Below are 9,354 nucleotides of genomic sequence, written 5' to 3'. Positions count from 1 at the left end.
TCAGTGATTTCAGTAGTATCAGTTATCCACGTACTCTTATATTTAGTTACTCTATATCATTCAGTCAGTTACTGTTCATGCATATGGACCCTTGCATTCAGTCTTACCTCATCTAGCATACCAGTAAATTCTACGTACTGACGCATACTCTTTATTTGCGCTATGATGTCTCATATCTTAGGTTCGGACGATCAGGTTCTCGATCGTGCTTATACAGATCCAGTCAGCAGTCGCAGATTTAGAAGTGAGTCCTTATTTATCGAGGATATTCTTTTATTTCAGCACTTTCAGTAGTTTCAGTATTTCAGTATTTGGCATTTATTGGGGGCTTTTCCCATCAGCTCCACTTTCATACTGTTCAGTTAGAGGCTTTTCAGACTAGATTAGTGCAAACAACATTTCAGATTCAGATATTGTTGTTTATCAGTATTTCAAATTTTGAACCTTATGTAAATTCAACCTAATTTCACATTTATTATAGTATTATTATTCAGTGCTCACAACAGATATTAGTCATGGATTAGCTTGTGGTCCTTCAGGGTCGTAAGCACCGTGTAACTTTCAAGGTACCGACTTGGGGCGTTACAGTATCTATTGAATATTTCCCTTTTACAACTCTTCCTGGGAAAATTAAAATTGTTGGTATGAGTTCTCTTCTTCTTCTATTCGTAGAAAATTTTTGACTTCTTGATTTCACACTTTGGTCGCTATAATTCTTCCAGCTGTAGTTGTGTTTACTTTTCGTTGTTTTGAAAATTTAGACATGCATGTTTGCAATTCTACCTTAAATGGATATGATTGTTTGCAAATAAGTGTTTATTTTCCTTTTTTAGAAAATTTTGAGATTCATGTTTGCAATTCTACCTTAATTGGATATGGCTGTTTGAAAATAAATATCTTTGATTGTGTAAACTAGTATGTATGGAGTAAGTATGGTTATGTGAGTTGATATGTATAGAGTATGGTTTTGTAAATTATATGTATGGAGTAGAAATTAGTATGCACCTAAGATGTTTGGTGAAAAGAAAACATTTTGTGAGCAGTATTTCTTTCGTTTGCTTTCATTACTTCAATAACCGATAATGTTGTCTGCTTTTTACACTCGAAACTATATTACTAATGTCCAGATTATGTGATAGAAAATTTGTGCCTTATTATTACTTGCACAGATTGAACACAAGGCAGTGCTCATGCTAAATTATGTCCCGCTGTCTTTTTAGTATACATGGCCTTAAGATCAAGCATCGATAAGATACCAACCGACACTCCCTAATGGATATGCAAGGTCCAAATCATCGACATCAATCGAGAGAGAAAAAGTCCAGAGAAGCAAATCCGATTTCAAAATCTTATTTTAGAGAATGAACAGGTATACATCCAAACTTGGCAACCAATTCACTAATAGTATACAGACACCAATTGCAACATGAAGCTTGATAGGCTCTCTGGTTGGGACAGCAGCATCTGATACTTGATTGACATATTTGATCTTTTGAAGCATGTAAGTTTTGAAGTCAAAGAAAGTTATTATCATTCCAGCTTCTCTGCATATTTTTTCATGCTTTATAACTTCATCTTCATTCTTAGAAAGATCTTTGCTATTACAAAAGGCCTTGCTTTTGACAGGTATATAGCTTGTGTTGTTTCCTCTGAACAAAGAAGCAACTTTGATCCTGAAGATCTATTAATTTGGGGTACCTGTTGAACTTAATTTTGCCAGATTGCAGATTAATCTTTTTAGCATAAACTTGACTCTTAACTTGAGAAGTCTCTAAGCTTTTTTCTTGATCTGATGGATTGTTGTATTATTTACTATAATAGGACACTTCACAACCTTATCAGAGTAAGGCCAAAAGAAATATATCTCCAAAGAGGGCAACTAATAGAGAATCATTTAAATATCCAGATACCAAATTAAGAAAATGATAAGGAAATCCAAGAAAATCCAACCTACTCCAAAAATGGTTATTTTGTTTACCTACACCGTATGAATGATATCAATTTTACAGGGCCAACAAATCATGGCGGCTGTGTATGGCGATGACATTGTTATATCTATCTGCAATGGCCATTACGGTTTGCTTGCAGGAACTGTCCTCTTTTTTAGCTGACTTTTGACTGCTGGAAAATTATCAATTTCTTGTTGGGCGGCTCTGAATCACCTCACTTCTGCTCAATATGAATGACCAGCTATTTAAAATTAGGGACCAGTATAACAAATTGAATGTAGATTTAGCAGCTTTTTGTGCCACTTCACTGCTCTTGGCTTAGTGGCAAGGAAATGTACCACTTTCAGCTAGACTCTGGTATACACGTATTAGAACAACATTTTCTTTATTGAAAGCCTTAGGAACTTAACTTTTCTACACTAAATCAAGTAGTTGCAACTTATACTAGCTATAATTATAATAAGGCCACTAATTACCAGCTAAAGTAAAAGTATTTCCCAAATTCCAAGTCACTGCTGCCTCTGCTAATTATTTGAAAAGAACATTCACATGCTTCCTTTTTTATAGGCCGAACATGTAAACTATGGATCGATTTCAGAAAGATAATTTTGATGGTAATTCACTTCCTGGTAGGCGTAGAGATGATGTAGAAATAATGATGGCTCCAACAAAAGTATCCCCGAGGAAGAACTGCAACAAAATGCAACCATTGTGCTGCCTCGGGACATCACAAATGTGGCAATAGAATTAAGACAGTAAATTTTGCTGGGATCCATCTTCTTTGAAGTTAGTCAAATATAAGACTTTTTTCACTTATTTCTTGGATTTTCAAAATATCTAATTTTGGATTTATGGGAGAAACTCGAATAAACATTCTTTTGTTTTGGTTTTACTTTTATATTTGTCTTAGGTTAGAATATGTAAAAGTGTTGCTTATGTCTCGCAGTCTACCTGGATACAATCTGGGACTTGGATCTTTTCTCACATGGAGATCATTGTCTTGCTTAATCATTTCTAAAGCATTATATGACGTTAATGACGGACTGTCAGCTTTGATAAACAGGGTCAATTTCGAAGCCCATTTGTTGGAGCGACACCTACGATATCAAAAGGTTGGAATTAGTGAATTTCGTTTTGGTTTTGGATCGGATTAGAAGAGAAACGGCGCCATTAGATGGCTGTGTTCAGATGCTTCTTTTATAGGAAGACGCCGGATCGACTTCTCGAGATCTCTGAGCGGATTTACAGTATGTTGCTGCTTTTCTTGCCCTAAAGTTTCCATTTTTGAGCTCATTAACTCTGTTTGATTTTTTTTCAGAAACTACATCTTAGTTAGGAGTTACCTTGCTTTTACCATGTTCATTAATTTGAATACTTATGTATGTGTTAGTTATATTTGGAATTATAGTTGTTGCTTTCCAGTATAAGTGAAGTGTTAGTACCCTATATTTTAGTGGCGCCAATCGGTTGTAGCTTCTTTTACCTTAGAAGTTGAAGCTAAGATTTTTTTTCCTGCGGCTTTTCTTCTTGAAGAACTATACTACTCTCTTCATTATGATTAAAGTAGGCAGATCTTCGGAGTGATAGTTTCTTTGGGGAGATGAATTATTGACTTTTTTGCACCTCATACTTGCAATGTTTGATTGATGCATCTCACACTGACGTGTTGGATGAAGATGAGTACAAGACATATATGGGAGGGATTGTCGCTTAGCTGCAGGACAGCTATGCAGATGCTTTTTTCATGGTTTTAGAGCTGCTTCATTTTTTGTCACCTCTAAATCCACAGCCACCTCAGCTTAGATATCTCCAGTACATCTCCAAAAACAATTTTGGTTCAGAATGGTTGCCATCAGATACACCTTTTGTCTTAGAGACTTAGTTTTCCACCTCTATTTGATGGCGAGAGAGGCTGTCAACCTGTACTTCACATCTATGGACAAGACCATGCTTCAACAAGCCTTTGATGGCGTGATATTATCTTTCTTTGGTAATGGCCTCACAAAAATGGTGGACGCTATGTTGGTTCTTCATCTAACTGCCTGTCATGGATATTCCAGCCAAATTGATATGTCAAGCCATAACTTCCTATGTTTGTGTAATCCACTGTGCATATTACATATATCTATGTTGGATATAGCCATCAGAATCAAAAGTTATTCATTAGATTTGAAAGATGCTAGCTTTCATTGAAAGTCAAAATAGGAATAAAAATACCAACATCAACATTAATTAAAATATATCTAAAATTTTAGGATTAAATGTATATAATAAAAAAATATGACTTATGTTAAGTGGTTAGTTTTTCTACGTAATGATTGATTGAAAATAGACACAAAAAAACTTTATTTTTAAAATTCAAATAAAAATTATCTAATAAAGCTATTTTATCATACGTTCATTTCTTCAATAAAAATAATTATAATTCAAATATAACACTAAATTTCACAGGAGAAATTTATTAATTTAAGGGGTTATTATGTATTCGGCCAAAAGATTAATAACAGTTCATAAATGACGAGACTAATAAATTAAATATGATCTATACTTTCGATCATATTTACTTGTTCTTCTTATTTTTTTTATTTTGAGATGTTTAATAATATTTATTTAATTTATAAAATTAATAGATAATTTATCTATTTTATTCTTGATATTAAATATAATATTTTACTTATTACATTTTTTAAAGCAAAAAAATTGATTATATTTAAAAAATAATATAATAAAGAAGTGAATCTAGTTCAAACAAGTGAAAAAGTCTTCTGATGATAAGGGGGTTAACTAATGCAATCTATATCAGTTGGATGGTTATATCAGGTCATATAGTATTCACCGACATCAAGCATGAATATGAATGAAGGGAAGTTGGGACCCTTGGCATGTGCCAAACAGGAACTACACGGATTAAAGACATGAATCACCGACAACTCTTATTTTCATAGGAAAAGATAATAAACTCACCATAAATTATAATTTTAAAAGTTAAAAATATGTTTAAATTATTGAAGTGAATCACCGATAACTCTTATTTTCATAGGAAAAGATACTAAACTCACCATAAATTATAATTTAAAAAGTTAAAAATATGTCTAAATTATTGAAGTGCTTTAATATACTTATTTATTCTTAAAAATGAATTTAGTTCTGCCCTATAAGTTGATATAGCATAAAAAATAAAATAATTTAAAAGAAAGTGCATTTTATTCAATTTTTTTCTTTTTCCTTTTCCGTTTTCTTTCTTTGCAAAAAGTGTAGGTTTTTTATTGAAAAAAAAGTTAAATTTATTCCTCTATTTTGAATAATTTGGCTAAATATGTCCTTCGTCTTACTTTGGTGTTAAATTTATCCTTGTTGTCATACTTTGAGGTTATATTTACCCCTTTACTTGAAAAAATGACTAAATATGTCTTCCGTCATATTTTGAGATCAAATTCACCCTTGATGTCACATTTTGGGGTCAAATTTACTCTCGTTGTTAAGAAAATTTTCATATATAGTATTTCTTAATAGAAAAGCTCAAATCAACGTTAAATGCCTCATTTTTTTAAAAATAAAATACACCTTAATATAACCCGCCTGATCCGACTCGAGCCATAAAAAAGACACAAATTAATATACCCCCTTCAGTTCTGTCGGCCAAAGTTTTTCAATGAGATTATGCTACTAGATATTTATTAGTGCATAGGTCATGAATAATTAATCTGCATCAGTGTAGAACTCATGAAAATGACATATAACTGTCAAATGCAACTGATTAGGCTCATTGAATATTTTTTTGGATGATTGAGTTAAGAGGTCTCCCTTTATGTCAATCATGACATCTCTCATTCATATATCTTTATATGCAATTTAGTTTTATACAAAATTTTCATCATGTCATTTGCTTAAAAAATTTATTCATTGATTCTAGAATCAAGATGCACAAAAAATTGCATACCAAATTCTAAAATTTAAACATAATCAAACAAGAGCAGAATTTGTTATAGATATTTTCTCTAGTTTCATGCTTCTACGCTATCCCATTCCGTTTTATGTTTTGTTCATTTATAAACAACCTACCACCGTTGCATATTGAAAGAGAATATTTTTATTTGTTGGAAAAATTCGACCAACAAAACTGAGGGAGAGGTATTTTCTTTGTGTATTTTTTGTGGATCAAATAGGGAGAATTAAATTAGGGTGTAGTTTATTTTTAAAAACTAATGATTATGTCCGCACTTCGTGCGGTCATATAAATACTTTAATAGTATATATTTAAAATTAATAATTAGTTTTAAAAAAATATTAATTTGAAGGCAAAAAAAAATTATGTTATGACTAAAACAATGTATATTTAATACTTTTAGAGATACAATTATGTAGTAACAAACATTCTTTTTTTCTTTTGGATAAAAATAACAAATTTCTCTATTTTAGAAAAAATATATGATAAACCATTGATTTGATTGATCCATAACAAATTTGTCTTGTCATTAACATCAGAGAACTATAAATTAAAATAAATGTTGAAAAATTATTACAATATTGATATGAACATGAAATTAACAGCAATATTAAAATAGTCACAAATACTATGTCATGGCAAGTCATTGCCTTGAAAGTGATTTCGGCCGGACTCCGGTGCAAATCCTTCTAGCCGGTCGCTCATCAAGGTTCCACATCTACTTTCAAACATATGCACTCGTGGCAGAAAGTTTGGAGATTGCCTAAATCAATTGCCCAGAATAATTCAAGAAGAGGAAAGGAGGAAGACTCTTTTTCTTTTCCTTTCTATTTGTTGTATATTTTCTTCTCTTTAGGTGCTCCTAATATAGCATATTGGAAAAAAAGTTGAATGAACTTTGAGATATTAATAGTGAGCATTAATGACATTAAAGATTCATTACTATAATGGAATTTACATTCTACGGAGGTATGTTCATTTTCACTGTAACGTAGGAGTGTATGCTCAGCTCCTCCTAAACGTATGTTTTCTTTTTTATTCTTTACATTACACAAAATGCTTTAAGAAGCATTAACTTCACAATTCCCCGCTAATGCAAAGATAAAGAATATGAATAAATTTTTGGGCAAAAGAAAAGAACATGTACTTAAGTGTCAATATCTTTTGATTTGAATTGACACGTAGTGATATCAGGCAACAATAAATATCCAATAAGTGAAGTAATCTTGAACTAAATGGACATAAGTTGACACCCCCACAACATATACCATATCCTTGATTTTAAGCAACCTCCACGATACTATAAAGTATGTTTATAGTTATGCACACAAACTTTGGGTCTCATGAGTACTCTAAAAAGACTACCCAAGTCTTTCCTAAAAAGGTGACCAACCTTTTACACTCACATAGGTGATCCATCAAGTCTATCTCATAGACTACCTTAAGGATATGGATCATTAAGAGAAAAAATAAGCTCAACCTTATAATACACTACCTCACGCCATAGGAATATGATATGTAGTGTTTATTGAAGGCCTATATGGCTTCGTTTGACTGCAAATGGATATCCACCATATTACCTCAATCCATGGGCTTTAACCCCATCCCCCTCGAAGATTCAAGGATCATTTTTCTTGTCAAACCCTTGATCATAGGATCCGTCAAATTTCTTTTAGACCTTACATATTCCAAGAAAATAACACCATATTTTAATAATTGTTTAACTACACCATGCCTGATGCAAAGTTGTCTCTTTTTACCATTTATACACTATTTTTAGCAATCCCAATTGCCATCAGTGAGTCATATTGTAAAGAGATCAATGATATTTGTCTTTACCATAAAGGCACATCCGCCAAAAAGTTTCTTAACCACTCAGCTTCTTGCCCCTGTCAACTCAACATCAATGAATTCAGATTCCATGATAGAACATGCTATACAAGTCTTCTTTGAAGACTTCTATGAAATAGCACCTGCACCCAAAGTAAACACATAGCGACTAGTAGAGCTAACTTCATTATTGTTAGTCACCCAGTTTGCATCACAAAAACCTTCTAAAACAACAAAAAATTTATTAAAATGCAAACACCAATCTATAGTACCTCTCAGATACCTTAACAAGCGATGAAGAGTATTCCAGTGTTCATTATTGGGATTATGAGTATATCTACTCAATCTACTAATAGCATAAGCTATATCAGGTTGAGTATAGTTCATGAGAAATATCACACTCCCAATTATTTTAGCATATTCAATTTGAGAAACACTGAAATCCTTATTCTTTTTCAAGTATATGCTCGGATCATAAGGAGTTATCGCTGAAACTATGTAAAAAAAATCAAACCTTTTCAACGTCTTTTCAATATAATGAGACTAATACAAAGAGAATTCATTAAAAATTCTTTTAATTTTCATCCCTAAAATCACATCAGCTTCTCTAAGGTCTTTCATTTCAAATTTAGAAAATAAAAATTTCTTACTCTCATTTACAACATTCACATTAGGATCAAAGATTAACATGTCATCCACAAATAAATATATAATCACACAATCCAATTCTACTATTTTAGAATAAACACAGGTATCAGACGAATTAACAACAAAGTCATTATCCATTAATGTGAAATTAAAATTTTTCATACCACTTCTTGGGTACCTACTTAAGTCCATATAAGGACTTTTTCAATTTGCATACTTTATCCTCTTGTATTGAGACCACAAACCCCTCAGGTTGAGTCACATAGATCTCTTCCTCTAAATTGCCATTTAAAAATACATTTTTGATATTCATTTGGTGTACCACTAAATTATGAATAACGGCTAGAGAAATAAGAGTTCTAATGGTCGCTATTTTAGTCATGGGAGAATAAGTATCAAAATAATCAACACCTTTCTTTTGGTTAAAGCCCATAATCACAAGTCTAGTCTTATATTTATCAATTGTATTATTAGACCTCAATTTCTTTTTAAATATCCACTTGCTACTTATGGGTTTACAATCTATAGGCAAATCATACAAGTCCCAAGTGTGATTAGAGACTATAGAGTCTAATTCACTTTTAATAGTTTCTTTTCAAAACATTGCATCTATTGAACTCATTGCTTCATCATAAGTTTTAGGGTCTTTTTATATTAAGTAGATAGATACTAATTTATCATTTAAAGTATCAATACCAAAATTCTCAGATAAGAAGGTGGTGATAAAATCAAGACCAAAACTAGTCTCAGTTCTATGTCTTTTACTCCTTCTAAGTTCATTTTCATGCTCATTAGCAATAACATCAGATGCGGGCATAACATGAGAATTAACAGAAATAGATATAGAAGTATTATTTTGTACATCACTAGATACATCATTTTTCAAAGAAAAAAAAATGCTAAAAAAAGTTCGCATCTCTCGATTCACAAATAGAATGATCATTTAATGACATAAATCTATATGCAATATTATTTTGAGCA

The 9,354-nt window shown here is 31.8% G+C and overlaps 1 long non-coding RNA gene across 1 annotated transcript; it reads left to right on the top strand.

Annotated features, from left to right (window-relative positions):
- The first annotated feature begins 973 nt into the window (after positions 1–973).
- LOC124897672 lies at positions 974–3,461 on the top strand. The gene is made up of 3 exons (XR_007054471.1): positions 974–1,501; positions 1,627–2,735; positions 3,013–3,461. It is a non-coding gene; the product is annotated as an uncharacterized LOC124897672 (long non-coding RNA).
- Positions 3,462–9,354: the final 5,893 nt, after the last annotated feature.

This window comes from Capsicum annuum, chromosome 4 (genome assembly GCF_002878395.1).
Source record: "Capsicum annuum cultivar UCD-10X-F1 chromosome 4, UCD10Xv1.1, whole genome shotgun sequence".
Classification (NCBI taxonomy): Eukaryota; Viridiplantae; Streptophyta; class Magnoliopsida; order Solanales; family Solanaceae; genus Capsicum; species Capsicum annuum.
This window is presented reverse-complemented; position numbering and strand designations above follow the sequence as displayed.